Source organism: Protopterus annectens, chromosome 4.part1 (genome assembly GCF_019279795.1).
Source record: "Protopterus annectens isolate FY-2018-M chromosome 4.part1, PAN1.0, whole genome shotgun sequence".
In the NCBI taxonomy this organism is placed as follows: Eukaryota; Metazoa; Chordata; order Ceratodontiformes; family Protopteridae; genus Protopterus; species Protopterus annectens.
Window position 1 is genome coordinate 884,390,540 of NC_056734.1, and position 20,409 is coordinate 884,410,948.

The window sequence follows — 20,409 nt, forward strand, 5'->3', positions numbered from 1 at the left end:
TAGCCATGTCCATTCTCTTCCCAGGGACAAAGGTTAACCCTTTTGATAAAAAGTCAGTCATATCTTGATGAATGTCCAAGGTGGTATAATTATAAATATTAAAATTACCCTCTGAGCTTGTATGTATACGAGGGATAAGCCCATGGCCATCACATAGGACTATCTCCTCCATTGTTTCCTCCTGTTCCTTGTCTGTGGCTGATTCCGATTGGGTTGCCGGTTGTTCCGTTGGGCGTTGGAGTTGGCCCGAAAACTCCGCTGATTGGGTCCATGCATCCTATTGGTGCTACTGTCAAGAGGTCTATCCTGATTATTATTAATACCAGCATTGCTTTCTCTGATGTTATTCTGACTATTGATTCTCTCACTATGTCTTAATGACTGAACTTCATTGTTGTTATTGGGAGAGTTGGCATTTACTTGGTCATAGGTCTCATCTAACATACTATCATTGCCAATAGCCGAAGATTCTGTAGAAATATTTGTTATAATAAAAGGTGGCTTGGGGTAAGCCCTATTTTTGGAATAGTTATATATATCCCTAGCTATTTTCTTCTTTTTTGTAGTGAGCAATTTGTCCATTGTTGCCTCGATACTCGTAAAGATTCTACAGTACTCATATTTGTATCGAGGGAAATCACTGTGCTTTTTAATAACATGTTCCAAAATCTCAAGTTCCGCTTTCAGGATGCCAATGTCTGTATTATAAAAATTAATAAAAGATTGGAGGAATTCAAACCCTTGGTGGTCAAAAAGATCAATCAATTCTCGGTAGAATACAGAATTTTCCACCAAGCCTGCCAGGTAGTGCCACTGGCGCAATCCTTTAGGTACAATTTTTTTCTCTATACACTCCTGCAAATAGGAGACCTCCAGCTGCAACTTTCTGCACTTATAGAGTTTGATGTCGAAATCATTAATATTATTAGAGAGTAGACTCTCCCTTTGTTCTTCTACAGCCCCAAAGGAAACATTGTTTCTATTGCCAGTACTAAAACAATAATTGTTATTAAGAAATATTGCCATAGACAGTATTCCGCCTTCATGATTTGATGAAGCATTGTGAAGGCGCGGGGGTACTGAATCAGAATTAGCCCCAGAATTGTTGCAAGTTACAGTTACAGAATGTGCCACTGAAATTACTGGGACACAGCACTCCCAGAGGTGTATTTGTAGGTGGGTGACATCATCAGCCCTGCCAAAGGTGGGTATATGAATTGTATGGAGTGTGAGCAGTCTAAAAGCATTTTTCAGTCCTCTGGCAAATGGGGACAAACACACACATACACACACACACACCAGTGGTGGGAATGGAACACCTGCCTATTTGCAGATCACTATTACAATACTACATTATTATGAGTCACGCCACACAGACTACACATTTTAAGGCTGTCATTATGACCGTCTAGGAAAGCGGACAGTAACAGGGATGCTGGAAGTTAAGATGTACATAACTGTGAACCTGTGTGTTTAAAGTAGGAATCCATCCTGACCTGGAGTATGCCCATCTGTGGAACGGATGACTACTATCACTATACAGGGTTACAATGGCCATGCCCATACACAGAGGCACATAACTGACACAAGGTGTCACTGGGCATGCTCACACACTTAGTAGCACAGGGCTGTTCGGAATGCACTATGTGTCCATCTACACAAGGTTATACTGGGCATGCTCATATACTTAGTAGCACAGGGCTGTCTGGGATGCACTCTGATTCTAAACACGGAAGGCCACAGTGGCCATGCTATTAAAGGTAGACGTAAAGAGCACATTGTAATGGGCTCTGGTGTTAGTAGTTGTCATTGTTAGCAGGAACGCTGCTCTACATATATCTGACACCGGTCTTTTACACAACATCTGCTGCTGTCCATCACCTAAGATGTACCATCCTATACCAAGCACAATATCACCACTTGCAGTGATGTCTTGCTAGGAGTGGAAACTACTTGACCAACACAATGAGCCTTGCTAGAAGTGGCAACTGCTTGAACAACACAATGAGCCAATGTCCTCCTGTAAGTACGAGGTCGTCCAGTGTTTGTCATTCTGGGATGACATGACTGAGAGTAGACAGGCCTTTGACACATATCACATGCATCCATGATTCAAAGGAGTGGGGATAATACCCAAGTCGCATCCAACCATACAGTGCCATTCCAAGGCAAATGTCCTAAACACAGGATAATACCCTGACACCTACAGGACAACTGCATTGTATGCTTATGCTAACCAGTGCTAGATGTGTAGCGTCCATAATCACAGATGCTCACTGTAGATCCAACAATGGGGAATACTGACATCTGTGCAGTGAGGAACACCTGGCTGATGGCTCTGTAGTGCACAATAGCACTACCACCATATACCTCAGAACCAGACATGTGGGCCATAACACAGGTATGGACCACTCCAGGTGGTGGTGTCCCCACATACATAGAGGCCACTCACATGTACTGACTGGTACCCCCACGAAAGGCATCACAGGTGAGTCATGTGCAGGACACAGTGTCACATGCTGCATTCTAGGATGTAAACCTCAAACACCACCATGCCCTCGGACCACCAGCACGCATCCATACATGTTGCAGGACATATAAGAGTACACCACAATGTGACCCTTGACCAGTGGACTGTACCAAGCTCTACATCAACTGTAATGAGTACCCATGTACTGACACAGTTGCATCATGTGTTATGCAATGCAATGATACCACTGTCTGTACCCAGGTCAGCTGTACACATACCAGGGGCCCTCGATTAATTACAGCATTAGCAGATGACTGCTGCTGTACACCAGTACACACCCTCATGTATGGATATGACATACATGTACCTGCCCTGGGTATGTACATGCCACACACACACACACACACACACACACACACACACACACACACACACACACACACACACACACACAAACAACTTACATGTAAATAGCATAGCTGCTGTTGTCCTTTGTGCAAACAGGTGGCTACAGCCATTACACAAATGCACATGGAATGTAGGTCCATGGCTGCTGAATGCTAACAGTACATGAGGTGTGATATCAATGTTGACAGAGGTAACATTCCCTCTGTACCGGTCACCCATTACACCTATCATATCATACAACAGTCCATGTGTCATGCATGTCATTACACATGTCCACCAATTGCAATGCCTACAAACATGCCCAAATGACAGGACTGTAGGACCTACACACATGTACATGTAGTGGTGTGCATTCAGATAACATGCGTGTGCAGTTGCTGATGTATGCAGGTGACGTGTATCCTAGTACATCATGCAGTTGCAATGCAGCCTCAGCATTGCCAACTGTATATGGTGATATGCTGAATGTATGGAAAGATGTACCTCAGGTATGGACAGATGTGTGGAAATAACTAAGTAGTGGGGCATCTTTGCAGATGGATGTGTGCTGAGGACAGCTCACAGGTGTGTCACAAATGGTTCTACAATAACCTGTGTAACTGGTAAGCAATGGTTTTGTTAATTGAAGGACATAACACATAACTTAGACAGTGGTCAAGGTGATACAGAAGGTAAATCACTTGACACCTGTTAACAGTTAAGACATCCTGTGTGCATATATCAGCACTGTTGCCAAAGGAAGCATCAGTACACTTTGTAACGTATGCAGTACTGCTGTAAGTCTGTCATACATATCATGAGCTAGGCAGTTCTTTGAGTCACAGTACTGGCATGTGTAGTTGTGTGTGTGTCCATATATGTCACGTACGGTGGGGAATACCTCTCGGTTGTTACTCACTCTCCTGTACACTAGTGTACACATCTGTACAGACTGCAATGTAGAAAGCAGGACATAGGCAGGGGCATGTGTCTCACACATGTGAGGTATCTGTATGTGAGTGACATAGGTGTATTCAATACTGAATGCCATAGTGTGTGTGTGTGTGTGTGTGTGTGTGTGTGTGTGTGTGTGTGTGTGTGTGTGTGTGTGTGTGTGTGTGTGTGTGTATGGCTGTTTGGTCCCTGGAGTGAGGATATATGTTACCATACTGAACTGATAAGACCCCTCTCCCCATCCAGTTGATTCAAACTACTATCTGTGTTGATGTCCTGATCTTAGGCCGTACTGATTACCTGTACATGTGTATTTTCTGTGGCGCATCATGTAGGTGCACAGTACTGTAATGATGATTTGCGCATAGGCAGGGGTCCTCACCTCAACAGAAGCAACTGTGTGTGAGTGTGTGTTACTGTGTCTGTGAATCCGTGAGTGTGTGGGTGTGTTACTGTGTCACTGAATACATGTGTGTCAATACCTGAGTGTGTGGGTGCAGTTGTGTGTTGAAATCCTGTCATGGGAATGTGTATTACTGCTTCCAAATGAGGCATCACACTTCCCACTGGCCTCTACCCTTGTAATCAGCTAGACCGCTCTCTTACCTCACCACTCCATGTAACTGTACCTGTGATGTCACCCAGTATGGCTGTCACGTCTGTAGCCACAGTAGCTTAATACATAGCTATCATGCTCTTGGATCAGTGGACATGTTTGGAACATGGGACATTCTCACTGTTATGTGGCAGCTACATGGTGCATGCTGGTATATTCATACATACCTGTGAGTAGTCCACATTGACATATGGGACACTAACTGCAAACACTGACATCCACCGGCACATGCAATTAGACCTGAAAGAGGACAGCAGAACATCATGACCAACATGCAGTTACTGTTGTTACACAAGACACATACGTTTAACAGTATGAAATGCATTGTACACCTGTAGTACATGGTATGTCTGCTGCCTGTCAACAGTACACAACAATTGTAAACTACACTTATCTTCCTAGCCTGTTCACCCTGTGCATCAGACCATATGAGGATGTCCCTGCACCAATGGTGTGGATGTCAGGGATTCGGCACAGGCATCATCATATGCACAGGGTGATAATGTTTTCCAGATGCCTAGACTGCACCATGGGATGAAATCATGTGTGTGGGTTAGGGCCTTTGATCTAATTGGGCATGTGTGGATGTTATGCATGTGTGTGTTGCGGTGCCCTACATATGTTTCCAGTGTGAGCGCATATGTATGCACACAGTTCTGGCATGTGTCTGGCCTACACAGGGGTATTATTGACAGCTGTGGACTGTACAGGCCAGGTTTTACACTTCATGGTGTCCAGCCACGGACATGTGACCTGTGCCTGCCAGGGGTTGCACAGACACTACCAGGCAGAGGTGCAGATTAGGTATTGTCTGATATCACTTGTCCACTGGAACCATGTCCCTGTTGGGACCATCCTGGGCCACATGCACATGGCCTGCTGTGTCATGGTATGGACAGCACAGCACCTGATGCACTGCTGCTGCTATCGCCACTATGGGAACAGACATGTGAGGTAGCTCGTACACATAGATCTGAAACAGATGATGTAGCAAGCCTACATCCACGTGCCTGATGCCTCACTCCTACCAGATGTTCCAACACAGACAGCTCACACTTGCGGATTGTCATGCCATGGTCAAGGACTCCAACCATGTCACCCAACCATCTATCCAAAGCTTCAGCAATCTGCTGTTGAGCATTTACCATTGCCTGGAAGTTGTTGTTTAAAGAACAGACAGCAGCCCTCTGAAGCCTCAGATCTTCTCTGTTGTGCCATTCAGCACATGCCTGTGTCTCCATTACAGCCTGAAACATGTGACTGGTGACACCAGCTGCTGCACTCTGTCTTGCAGGAGCATGTTGGCCAGAGGTCCTCCTACGAGCAGCACTGGCCACATGCCTGTGTAGGGCATCACCAGTCAGTTGGCTAACACCATGGTGTGCAGGCACACCTTCCATAGCCCCCACACTTTCCTGTTCCAAGCTACCACACACCAAATGTCCTTCCTCTATGGCCACAGGTGATGGGGTGTGTGCAGGCATGGGATCTGTGTGCAGGGATCAGGGGGATATAGCTGGAATGGCAACCAATGGCACAGTTTCTGCCCCTGACAACCCTGCCTGTGCCTCAATCATACGTTCATCATCACTGCTAGAGTCTGTGGGGACACTAACATCAGATGGATTGCAGGAGGGCAACACACCTACATTACCTGTGAGGGCAGACAAGAATTGTACATTACAATCAATACAATAGACACACTAACACAGACACACACACACACACACACACACACACACACACACACACACACACACACACACACATGCATGTGATATGACAGAAGGCATGCAACATGCATGTAATACGGCAGACAGCCTGCAGCGCAAACAATAACAGTGGTAGTTATCATACATCCCTGGGTTGCACACAACAGTATGCATGTGTCATAGCAGATGGCATGCAAATTACACAATCATAGTAGTAGTTAGCATACATCCCTGTGTTACACCATGTAGACCAGCACAGGTTAACAGTACACCTGCCTGATGTGTGGTATATGACCTTGACAATCACATGTAGTATGACATGTGATCTGCTGACATGTGAAATGACATGCATACATGTTTAACACAATGGTGTCCTGTCAAATATACAGTGGGGTAATGGTGTCCCAATGCAGTGTTGTGTGTCCGCCCTACAGATATACTGCACATTTAGCTGATGTGCATAGCCATTGCAGGGAATCATGAGGTGTCTCTGTTGCTATACAATGTGAGTTACAAACACAGTTCATAGCCATGACTGTGTTCAGATATAATACATATATACTGTGGAATGTGACCCACGTCACTGAGGTGTATACACACTAAACCATGATGTGGAATGTGTGACACAGGTTACTGAAGAGTATACGGATGACACCCCTGCACATCTGCAACCATATTGCTGCTGCCTGGCAACTATGGCCAGACATGGCGAACACATCGGTACACCATGTCCCACATGACATCTGTGTACCACACACACACACACACACACACACACACACACACACACACACACACACACACACACACACACACACACACACACACACACACACACACACACACACACACACACACACACGAGGAGCAAGTATGACATTGATATCCGTCACCAGCAAGGGGAATGTATTGTATCTGTGGGCTGATGTGGATACTGTACAGGTGAATGCTGTCATGTTGTGACACCCTCAAGATGTTCAACACATCTTATGTGGTGGATTGATGTCATGCCTACACAAGATGTGCACAGGCCTGTAGGATGTCTAGTGTCCCACATCTACAATATAACCATTACACAAAGACCATAGTTGGACCATGTGTAGCCATTGTAGGACAGGGTGTACACACAAGCACATCACATCTACTTTGTGTGTTGCTTCATGTCTCTGGCCATCCTCAATGGCCATGTATGTACATGTGTTGGCCAAATTATTGTGACAGGCATCTATTTCACATGTCTGTGTTGCCCATATGACATACACCCATAGATGTCATATGCTCTACTGACGACAGGGTTATGAAGACAAAGGGTGGTATGTGGGATATGTTTTCAGGTTAGTTAGGCAGTGTTGCAGCCAGGCCACTAGATGTCATGGACATGTCAAGATAGCACATCACATTGTGTGACATTCATAGCAGGGCTATGATCCACACCAGAGAATCCTGTGGGCTGGCCATACTCCAGCCCACTGTGTAGTACTGTTTGTATTCCCCACATATGTAGTTCTGATCTGTAGTACATGTCCCTATAGTAAACAGTACCTCCACCATTGTATGCACAGCTGTCCACACATCTAGCAATGACAGTTTGTGAAGATTCATGTCGGTGAGGTGATTCACATAGTTTGCAAGTATTGCACATGGGTAGGTATTGTGATGCATTGCAGGTCCGACCTGTATATTGTGACAGGACCATACATTATGTGTACATGTTGTCACATGGCAGCTAGATCTGTGCATTATGATGCCTGATAAATAATAACAGTCTCACCTGCAATGGGTTGCTTTCGCAGTGGAATGCCAGAGGTACCTAAATATGAGTAACACAGCAGTATGATCATTATCCACACCTGTATGATGGCTACAGGGTGCAATGTGCATGTTAACACATACACCAGTACATTAGACTATACTATGGTGTATGCACATGTGTGTATACACAGAGTAGCATACTATTGTATGTGGCATGTGTGTAAACATGCCTTGTATGTGATGTTACATTACATATTGTACAGTAACACATGCAACTATATGGAATATAGTTGTTATAGGTGCAGTTCTGACTTACCAGGCAACTCCAGTCTCAGTAGTTGAGAGACACCCACCTCCACAATATCGGCTAAGGCTTGTGAATGTGGTTCTGCAGGTGTCCCCAGGAGGCCAGTAGCTCCTCGGTATGTGTGAGTGGGGGCTGGGTTGGTGGTCCATAATGTGTTGCACCGTGTTCCCCGGCGATTGCATTTGCACGCTGTTTCACCCATATAATGAGGTCTATATAGTATCTGTGCACCTGCTGGTATGTGCGGTTGTGGCCACCCACATCATTAATCCTCCTGCGAAGTTCCATCCACAGAGCATCCCGCTGCTGTGCATCCAGTGGTACATGGCTGAACAGAATATCATGATTGAAATGTAGGTATGGGATGAGGGCCTCATCCTCCAAGCGGGTAAAAGGGGGTAGCCTTGAACACGGCATACCTGGAAGACATAATGATGGAGGCAGGTCACAGTAACTCAAAGAGACATACAGAGCTACAGCTGAACATACATGTGTATCACATTTATTACGATTAAATAGTTGTATTTGCAAATCTACATGACACTGACATGTTTGTGTCACACACATGTGACACTCAATGGTGAGTGGATATTATCACCATATATGTGTGTGTGTGTCTCCTGATTACACTGCTCATACTCCATGTGGATGCTGTCTTGATGTGGGCATGTCTGTTTGCCTGTACTGCTGTTCCTACCTATCAGCACATGGCTGGATTTGTCCACATTAATGCAGTCGACCTTGATGTTGTGTATATGTCACATATAAAGACTTACACTGTCTTAACAGACATGATCTGTGATCCTGCAGACTTGCTCACGTAAGGTTTTACATGTATGTGTTCTGCCATATACATCTACATGGCACTGTACAGCAATTCAACATCCTGCCATGTATCACCTGTGTTGCACATGTGATACACATGGGACACTGGCTAGCCAGATTGTATTTTCAGGCATGGATATCAACTATAGCATGTACAGTCAAAGTCAACTAGTAGGCTATATGCCATGGGCCATGTATGAATCTAGGATGAAAGGTTACCTGGCTGTAGCCAACAGGTGGGTCTCTGGGGCCAGGTGGAGCAGTGCCACATTACTGATCCACAGGGTTAATGATACATTTAACATGCGGTCATCACACCATGTCTGAGAAGCGAGCAATGTGCAGCTTTGTCAGCCAGGAATGCATAGTATGGCAGGACTATGTAAACTTTATGGGACAAGGATCTGTCCAGCATATGGAAGGTGGATGTCCATGAAGTATGTGTTTGAGATCAGGGTGTGTACGTGTAGCAGATCCAAGATCACTGGGTTGGACATGGATTTTTTCAGGGTATGCATCATGCTACATAGTGGAGATGGGGAATGAGAAGGCTGGTGTAGGCCATCTGCACTTGGCCAATACCCCTTAAAGGAAATATGTGATCTGATATGGGTCACTTGAGTGTTGTGTATGGCTGGACAATGATCCCTATATTCATGGATGGCACCCTGTCATTATTAGGGTTGCCAAATATGACTACCTGACAGCTGTGGTGACATAGCTATAACAGAAAAGACAACTGCCCAGCTGCATCCCTTACACACATTGTCCACTGTGTTGACCACTGCCTAGGTGGTAGTTCATGGGTACAGTGTTATTAACATAGGGGTGACAATGCAATATGTAGCTGTCAGATTGTGGCCATATGTCACGCACACCTCATCCACAAAGCCCTTTCTGTATGTTGTCCACAACACTCTTGAGTCGGCTATTGCTCCTAGGTCATAGTCATTCACATACTTCAATAGGCAGATGCCTTCTGTTTGTCTATGTGGTATGGACTACAATGAAGAGGAATACAATTAATTAACCCTGTCTTACTGTAGCTGGCACTGGTGTGATGAGCATGTATTATTCAGACACCTTCTGTAGTGTTGGTTCTGCCCCATTGCAAAACACTCCTGTGACATAGGAATGTACATCTAGTATACCGAGTGTAGGTGGAACACAGTATGGGTGATGATGTCCTATGACCTGGCAAGGTTATGATATGCAGTGTGAAATCAACCTTACTGTCATCTACATCTGTACTGCTGACATCAAATAATTTGATCAAGGTTTATGGCCTATCAGACCAGACACAGCAGGGTAGTAGTGCAGTAATTCCCATTATCAGTGGTGTCTCCCCCTTTGTGGGTTGTGATACCTGTTGGTGTGCACTATTCAGTGTGTACACAGCCTGACATGGAGCTATGTTTTACATGATGTGTACGTGGAGAACAACTTGTTTTGCCATATGTGTATGATACAACCTTTGATGTGGACAGGTCCCATGCAGCCTGAGTGCAGCTTGTACCTGCATAGTTGTGGGTACAGGGGCTCTGTGGTGTACATGGATATATGATTGTGTACCTGTTTGGGGGGGAACAATGTGTTTATGTTATCCAAGACCCTATCTGGATTGCTTATTCATGCTCAGCACTTGTTCAGAACTTGTAAGCACTACGTAAGCTACTAATTACTGTAGCACTCAATCTTCCTCATTACCTAGAGGTAAACAGGTTTTGTACATACTTTTCTCACTTGCTTAGAGTAAAATAGCTCTTGTACTCACTTTCCTCACATATCTAGGGGAAATTAGTTTTATATTCAGGCATGTCCAAGGGTCAGCTGCCAGTGTTCTCTCCTGTCTATCTGATGAATCTGGACATCTTGAGGCAATATAGACATTGCCTCATGTACACAGACAACCCTCTCCACCTACCACCCAACACTACAACCTGTGAGAGATGCACTTATCTAGCCAAACTGGAGGTAAAGCTCTCCCCAACCAAGCCTGACCCTGACCGTCATGTGGAGAAGGTAAACATCTGCTCCACACCACACTTATCACATAGTCTCACTGAATCTACCCCACCATTAACTGAGAAAACTACTTGTGTACCAACTCATTAGCTCAACGCTTTCTGGAATTCATAAACACCAATGCCCTGGATCAACATATCCACACACCCACCAGGAGCAACAATATCCTAGACCTAGGCATTACCAACATGAGTGACCGGCTTTCCACACCTGAAGTCAACTCCTCATTGTTCCGATCTGACCATAAGCTGAACACCGTTGATATCCACATCTCGCCCCCACCCTCTGTTAAGGGAACCACAGTATAATATGTCTACAAAACCAACTTCATGCTTCTTAAGACAGACGTGGTGAACGTCATGACACCCATGCAGATGGACAATACTGTTACAACTGGTGAATCCTACACAAATGCACTCTATAAGCACTTACATGAGTGCATGGATTGTGCTACCCCAAACAGAACCAAGATGCTATACTCCTAATTAAGGAAGCCAATCTGGTGGTCCCCTGCCATAAACAAACTGTACAACAGGAGGAAGACACTGTTGCAAAAGAGAGTACAATCCCATGTGTAGAGGTGCTCCCTGGTCAGCCTCTGTAAGAAGATGAGATCCCTTATAAGATCCTACAAAGTTAGCTATGAAAACAAAACTGCCACTAATTCCAACAACAACCACAAAGCATTCTATAGCTGTGTCAAATATCTCAATGTCAACACCCAGATCTGCTCTGAGTTACAGCACAAAGGCACGAACATTACAGAACCAACTGATATTGCCAACATCCTGGCAGATAGGTTCAGTGCTACCTTTCCCCCCTCTCACCCCCAAAAGGGCCCATATCTATACAAGAAGAGTGCAGAATCCCTGTACTCACAACTACGCAGGTAAAAGCTGTACACTCTAAAGCCAATATCACAGCATCCATGGGACCGGACAACATCCCAGGTTGCATTTTACATGAACTTCAGAACGTACTGGCTCCCCACCTACGCACCATGTTCAATAATAGCCTCGCATCGGGCTTTGTGCCCCCTGAATGGTGCACAGCAACAGTTATCCCACTCCACAAAAGTGGCGCCACAATGTACCATGGGACCTATTGACCTATAGTCCTGACTAGCCTGGTCTGCAAGGATACGGAACACATCATCATGGATCTCAGTCACAGAGACATTGGGTACCTCCAAACCTTTGACCCCTCCGAGTTTGGCTTTGTTAAGGGCAGACCATGCCTCCTAAACCTAGTGGACTTCTTAGAGACAGTTACCAAGGCATTAGATGAGGGTAAGGAGGTCCACACAGCCTACCTAGATCTTTCAAAGGCTTTCAACACCATTCCTCATTCTGGTATTATTGACATATCCATCCACCTGAACATTCACCCCTACGTCATGTGATGGTTTGCAAAGTGGCTCACGGACAGATCTCACACAGTGGGAGTTTCATACCTTAGGTCCAACTGTATACTAGTTACAAGTGGCGTCCCCCAGGGCTCAGTCCTAGGACCCCTCATGTTCAGTATGTAATTCTCTGGCATACAGGCAAGCACAGGAGGGCTTTGGCAGAAAAGGTTTGCAAATGACTGCAAACTAGGGGACATAATTGTTTCCCCAGCTGTTGCAGACACCCTCCGGAAGGGTTGCACTGAGACGTATACCTGGTGTCAATACCATGGCCTCAAACTGAATGCCAAAAAGTGCATAGTCATTCCCTTTGGATATAACTAATTACCCATGGACTACCACATAGGTGCTAGTCCCCTACATACAGAAAAGGTAATAAGGGATCTGGGAACCCCAGTAGATAACAATCTCTCCTTCGATACCCATAATGACAAGGTGGTTAGAATATCCTTCTATGTTGCCCCCCAGTCGCAAATGGGTTCACATCCAGAACAAAGGAGGCCATTGGGCCTCTCTACTCATAACTTATTAGACCCATTAAAGGATATAACACCTCATTTGAGATATACCTTACAAGACAACTGCAACAGCTTGGAAGACCACAACAGTACCACACCAAGAGGATTACTGACCTCAAACAGATGACCTATACAGCCCAACCTAAGAAACTCCAACTGTACTCGGTTGCATACTGCATACTCACAGGTGATCTCTGCTTGACATACAAGGCCCATGTCCAGCCCAGTATTGCTGGATATGCTCCACCTAAACAGATGCCCCTGAGAGCCACATGCTCTAGGGGTATATACCTAACCACAACGATGACTAGGACGTGCTGGATGGATAGATTCCTGACCAAGTGTCTACCCATGCTTCGGAACATGATTCCAATGTACATCAGGCAGGGGGCCCTCACTAGCACTCTTCAAGGAAAACCTTGATGTGTGGATCGGAGACAGACATGTACCCCGGGGATCACTGCAGTGGCTCTGCTGGACAGAGGCACAGGGAACTAATGGCTCTGCCCTTCAGAGGCACAGGGAACTAACCTATGGGGCTGGCAAAAGCCAACACACTCTAGCTAGGCTTATAAATACCCTTGGTAAGACAGCCTAGTACCTACCTTTGCACTTATTACATGTCTTATGTGCATGGATAGTTAACTAGCTCTTCCATTTTACTTTGCTATCATGCTGATAAACTGTATGTATCCTGTTATTGTGTATTGTAAATGCCAATAGACATAACTAATATTTGCCTAACATAACAGTAATGCTATGTAACTTGTAATACATATCTGCTTACAATACTGTACATTACACAGTTATTGGCACAATATCCCACAATGCAAATCATAATTGCACAGTTGGACAACCTTTGACATGTTATTCTCAGTAATACACCCATACATATGGCTACTGTTACAATATATCAACATATACTATCCCCTGTTATAGCACATACTTGTTGGACCAGCCCTGCCACTGACAGCAGCTGGTGAGGAATATTTGTGTTCAAAGCCTTTATATAGCATCCCTTGTGGTGTATGCGGTGTTTGCCTTGTGACCTACAGTAGTACACACATAAATACTACAACTGTTACTATGCTCAGCAATACATCACTACAAGATAACTGTTTCCACTATATGGATTGTGTGCACTTTAAATATTACAGAACAGGTACTAAATACACAGATATACTGAGTGTTCTACATACCTTATTAGTAACTGAGGTGTCGTTGACTGTTGATTCAATCCTTTTCAGTTTGTGTTTCAATCTTCTTTTAATGTTCTGCTGGTATATACGGATGGTGTGAATGTGTGATAAGCCATCCTTTTCTGGTTAAATATCGATAACATGTGCTATCCTGACCACCAATTGGTGTTCCAAAGTAGTTAATTAGATGCACATCAGCTGTGCAGCTACTCCATTAGCCAATACCATGGCAACAGTGGTGTATAACTGAGTAGTCCACTTGGGCATTGTCCGTTTGCCTTACTTTCAAGGAAGACAGCCTGGATGTGTTGTTTGTGATGTATTTCAACAGCTATATGGAGACAGACAGAGATATATTAGCTTCATGACTCCCATGGATTGTGTGTAATGGCTAGACAATGTTGTTCTACATGTGAGTACAGCTGTTATATTTCAGAACATTGCTACTTATGCAGGGTTAATTTGTACCTGATACTTCTGCAGATATTTTAGTCTTGCAAGGATGCTTGGGCAGCTCAAGTCTGTATGGCTATGCATGAACTGTTATGTGGTTTACAGTGTGCTAACCAAACATCCTTGATTTGGTGTACATGTGTATCATACTGTGCTGTTACTAAGTAATTGGTAACACTATCCAGTGTACACACAACCCTCTGAAATCGGATTAGTGCAAACAAACCCTGTAACATCAGCAGCTGTTCCATTGTATAACAGCAACTATTTCACATATGACCATGTTTGTGTGTCTCTGACAAGGTATGTTAAGACTTCTGCAGATGTCGTACAGTGAGTGAATGATTTGTGATGTTATTACAGTTTGTATTGTAATTTGTTTGGGTGTGGGGGTGATGTTGGTGGGTGTGCATAGCAGATGCAAGTGTGTATGAACTGTTTTTATACATAATCGATATGTATGTGAGGGTTCCTTCCCTACTTGAACACCTATCCTTTAGTGGACTAATACTATGATAATTGCCGGCTGATTCCTTAAGGCAATGTTAAGTGGTTCCTGTATAGCATGCAAGTGATGTTAGTCCTTGAATACTTTCAGCAATACATCGGAATGTAATAAAGTGTTGCTACATGAAAGCTCCTTATTTCTGTCATAGATATTTGCAGTAATTAGAGTTGTGTTGGTGACTGACCCTCTTTGGCTACGATTGCCACCTTTTCACATGGCCATAGTGGGACATTTTCGGTACACACATCAGATTTTACAGGCCAACACAAACCCATGGTCAGTACAAGGGATAGAACTTTCCTTTCTTGCATAAATATAAGCTTATTCTTGTAGCAGAATAGTTGCTTATCCTGTTTCTTATAACATGTAGGTATTTTAGATACAGAAAGAACTATTGTATGCAACTATTACATTACATATGGGACATCATTATGTCCTACAATCTCAGGACATTTGCCACGTTTGATATATTTGGTCAGGACACAACTGCCCAAAGAGGGACTGTCCCTTGCAAAGTGGGACAGGTAGTAATCCTATCACTGGCTCACGTCCATAGCATATATTTCTAATAGTGTATAGGCATATACTCTCCGTATCCTATGTTCATAAAGGTTGGTCATGGCGGAATGTGTGATTGCTGTGGTCCATGTTATACTCATATATGAACACTTCAACCATTGTATATGGGATACCTATGGAATCCCGAAACCACACAGTTCCGATGACCACAGTACCGGGCCCAGACTCCCATACCCCACATTATCAACAGCGACAGGAACTCATGAAAGTAACACGAACATGGAATGCACACACACACACACACACACACACACACACACACACACACACACACACACACACACACACACACACACAGACACATTGCTACCCACCACATCCAAAGAAACCCTCCTACACTACATATGAGCAGGTGGGCAAGCCCCCCTACACCCCCCTACTTTAATATTCTACCTCCTAAATTGCACAAACAGTTGCACAAAGATAACCCACACCCACACATTACAGTCCCCCAGGAACACACACCACACTCAGAACACACACTTACACACACTACAGCCCTCAGAAACACACTTACACACAGTAACCTACCTGAACTGCAACACCAGAAGCACTGACTAACTGTCCCTTAACATCGTGAGTTTAAACCTCGTGCATCTGGTGTTTCAGTACTGTGTTCTTTCAGACTTGAAGCCTCGTGATTACATGCATTGGTATGTCAAGCAGTCGGTATGTGGTAGGTATCCCATTTATATGTACCTCCATGGTTATGTAGATGTTGTTAACCTATCTATATATCTACATATATATGTATATCCCCATATATTGACATATATCTCTCTCTCTCCCTCTCTCTCTCTATATATATATATATATATATATATATATATATATATATATATATATATATATATATATATATATATATATATATATATATATATATATATATATATATATATATATAGATATATAGATATATATATATATATATATATATATATATATACATAAAACATACACCTTTCATTGGGTACATGCTGGTTTATCCTATTTCCACACATTCCTACCTTTTGTGTTTTATCCTGTCAGTATACACAACTGCCATTAGTACATTTCAGGTAGCTTAGTGGTATGTTATTGTAAAGATTGTGTACATGGTTGGGTGTTCTAATCATTGCAGTGGTATTTTACCTCTCAGAGCAGGCACTGGTAGTGCAGGGGTGATTAACACACATTTTAGCGGTTGTGTGTTCCACATGTTATTATTCTGTGTAATACTACCTATATATGCAAGCTGTGTTTAAGGTATGCTATGTAACATGTAAACATCTGAGAAGACTCCTGTCACAGATACTCCCCATTGTTTGGAACTACATCCCTGATTACATTATACAAAACCCCTCACTAACACTCCAGGATATCCTTGCAGAGTGGGTGGAGAACAGTGGATACACCCCAGGGATCCCGCAATTGGCTCTGCTCCACAGAGGGACAGTTAGTTAATCAATGGGGTGGCAACAGCAGACACTTTTTGCCTATGCTTATGAGTGGTCTTGGGCAGTTAGCCATGTACCTACCTATGTATCTATGAACCTATACATACAGTAAGGACACATGCTGATAGCTTAATTTGCTGTTCAGGTATTGACTTACCTTGTGCCAATGGCAGTTGTGTGTACAATAGTTGATGGCTACCTATGTAGGATGCACACAGTAGACCACCTATACATGATAATTTACAGGTGGTCGTGTGTGTGCGTGCCATCCATGTTTGCTGTGTGTGCAGGTGGAGAAGGGTGTCAGTCCATAAGTGCCTACACTGTCAGTGTGTCTACTATACATTCCCTCTTTGCCAAGGCATGGGCATACTGGGCATGCCTCCATCTGCCTACTGGGGCTAGCACAGGGTGTTCGTGGTCTGAGTCCCTCTATGCCTATGGGTCCCTTGGCAATGGTGGTGGGCTGTGAGGGCCTTCACCATTCTGTCCCTGCTGCAGCTGTTTCCACAGGATCATATTGTGTAGCATGGCACATACTATGAAGATGTGGGCACATGTGCCTGGAGAGTACTGCAAGGCTCCACCAGATATGTCCAAGCAATGGAACCCTGATTTCAGCATCCCAAACACACATTCTATGATGATTCTGGTTTCTGCATGTGCCTCATTATGGCGTTCTTGTGTGGCTGTGGTGCATTTCCAATGGGAGTCATCATCCATGGTTCCAGTGCATAGCCAGCATCCCCCACCAGGTGGCCATATGGGATGTCCCCCCTGGCAAATACCTGATACAGCTGTGAGGCATGCCAGATGTGGGAGTCGTGATAGCTTCCAGGGCTGCCAGCACACACATCCATGATAATGCCCTGGGCATTGCACACAACCTGGCAGTTGATGGAGGGGTATCCCTTGTGGTTTATGTAGCACCTACCCTGCTCACCGGGTGGTGACTTGATGTGTATGTGTGTGCAGTCTATTGCACCCAGTACCTCAGGGTTGTCTGCCACATGGTGGAAGAGACGCATATTGCTGGCCAACTCCTCCTGCGTTCGGGGGAAGTATATGTGCTCATTGGCATGTGGTAACATGGCATCCAGGAACTGGTGGAGTACCCTGGATGTGGATGCCTGTGTGATCTCCATGATATCTCCAGTTGGCCTTTGGAAGGTACCTGTGGCTAGTATTCTCAATCTTACCCATAACTTTATGTCCACTGGGATGGGTTCCCCTCTGTTACTTCTGGCTCTGAGGCATGGCCGGCACAGCTCAACAAGTTGCTGTATGGTGTTCCTGTCCACCCTGTAATGCTCTACTATCTCCAGATCATGTAGCCCCTGGTAGTTTACCCTGGTCTGAACACTCATCTCCTCCTCCGGTGCCTGAGATGGTTGTCAGCATCATCCTCCACACCACCGTCAGTCTCCAATACATGCTGGTGAATCAAAGCTATGTCAGCCCCTAACATGTACATATTAAAAGTTCCCCATCTTTATACACCAATGGTGCAGAGTGTCTAGGAATACACAAGTGTGTGTGTGGGGCCTTCACACCTTATACTATTTTGCAATGGATGATGCTGGTGTAACTGAGTGTGTATGTGCAATTCCAGCTGGGGGTATCTTAATTATTGGTTTTACAGCAGGTACTGCTATTGTGGGGCCTTTGGTGTTGACTTACACTTGGCTGCCATGATTCATCTATTGCCCTTTACTTCACTTTTCAACCCGATTCCCCTCCCATTGTCAGGTATGCATCCAGCTGCCAGCTTTCTTGTTTTTTACTTTCACAATCCAGGATTGTGTTGGGAAATGTGTTATGTAGCTGATCTCCTGCAAGTTTGCTTTGTTCTGCTGTGACAGTTCTCTTTTCTTTGCTGTACGGCACCTCCCCTTTCCTGTTCTGTAGGTAGCTGCTAGCGATCTTGTTAGATGTTGTCAATGGCCCATTGTGAGTTCCTAGGTATTAATTACTCATTTGTACTCCAATTACCATGCTGCAGTATTTCTTTATTTTCTTCCCGTATCCTTCCTGTTTCAGCTGTGGTGTGCACCACGCACAGCCATTTACCAGGTTTTGAGTGCGTTTTCATCCACGTTCACATGCACTTTCGGTTACCTTGTGTGCTCTCAGCTAAGCAAAGCTATGGCTAATTCCACACCCCTATCCTGCGGCTTTGCTTAGCAACAGGCAACCCGGATTAGCAATGATCCAATGTGGTTATAGCTACAGTGGCACACCCCTCTCTTGATGTTATGTTTAACTCCAGGCCACTCCTTGGTGTTGTACCGCTATGCCATGTGGTACATCCTTACACCTGCGGGGAGTTTGTGATTCAGTATTACTTGACTCATTTGCATGGCATTGACTACTAATTCCTAGTTACCCTGCCGAACACAGTCACAGACCCTTAGCAACCCTTGCGCCATGGTTGTGGTGTAGCATGCATGCCGTTGACTATTATGGGGAATTCATGAACTGTGTTACATTGCAGTTTTATGACATCTAAATATATTTTCCTTGTGATCCCGTTTGCGCACCGATGCACTGTGGTTTTACTTTGCTTTAGTGTGGCCATGACATTAAATGTTATTTTTTATGTGTTGTGCATGTTGTTTATGCCATTGGCTATATATTTAGCCACTGGCATATATTAACATTATAATACGGAAGTTTGGTCCACTTTCATGGCTCCAATTTTATGTTTGAAAAAATGTAAACTGTTTTTTTGGTTTACATTTCTTCATGCTTACGCTACGCCTGCACCACTCCATGAATCGCTATATACCTTCATTTGCATGCTACACTGCTGCACATGGGGTAATTAGTATACATGCGCTGGGAGCTGTGCAGCTCTGGCACACGCTGCTAGTGCACATGAAAACAGCTCGTTCGTGAATCGCTCAGTGGCCATATTTGGCACTAGATCGCCGACGCTACTCCGGCGCCTGACAGAAACTCCATGAATCCTGGGGAATGTCCCTTTTCAAAGTGCATAGGACAACAGCTGTAGGGATTTTTTTTGTTTGTTTCACAGGACAGGTGGGGAATAGAGCATACTTTTGGTTACAAATGATAATTTTTAGGATACATATTTGATGCACAATATGTGCAAATATCCACTAATGCATCTACTGTTCTTGCTAGCCATTATCTCATCTCAGAAGTTTGAAATAATTTATGACATTTACTCCCTTTTCCTACACTGTGTGCTATGTGTCCCTCTCACATCCTTTGTCAGCATTTTATTTTTATTA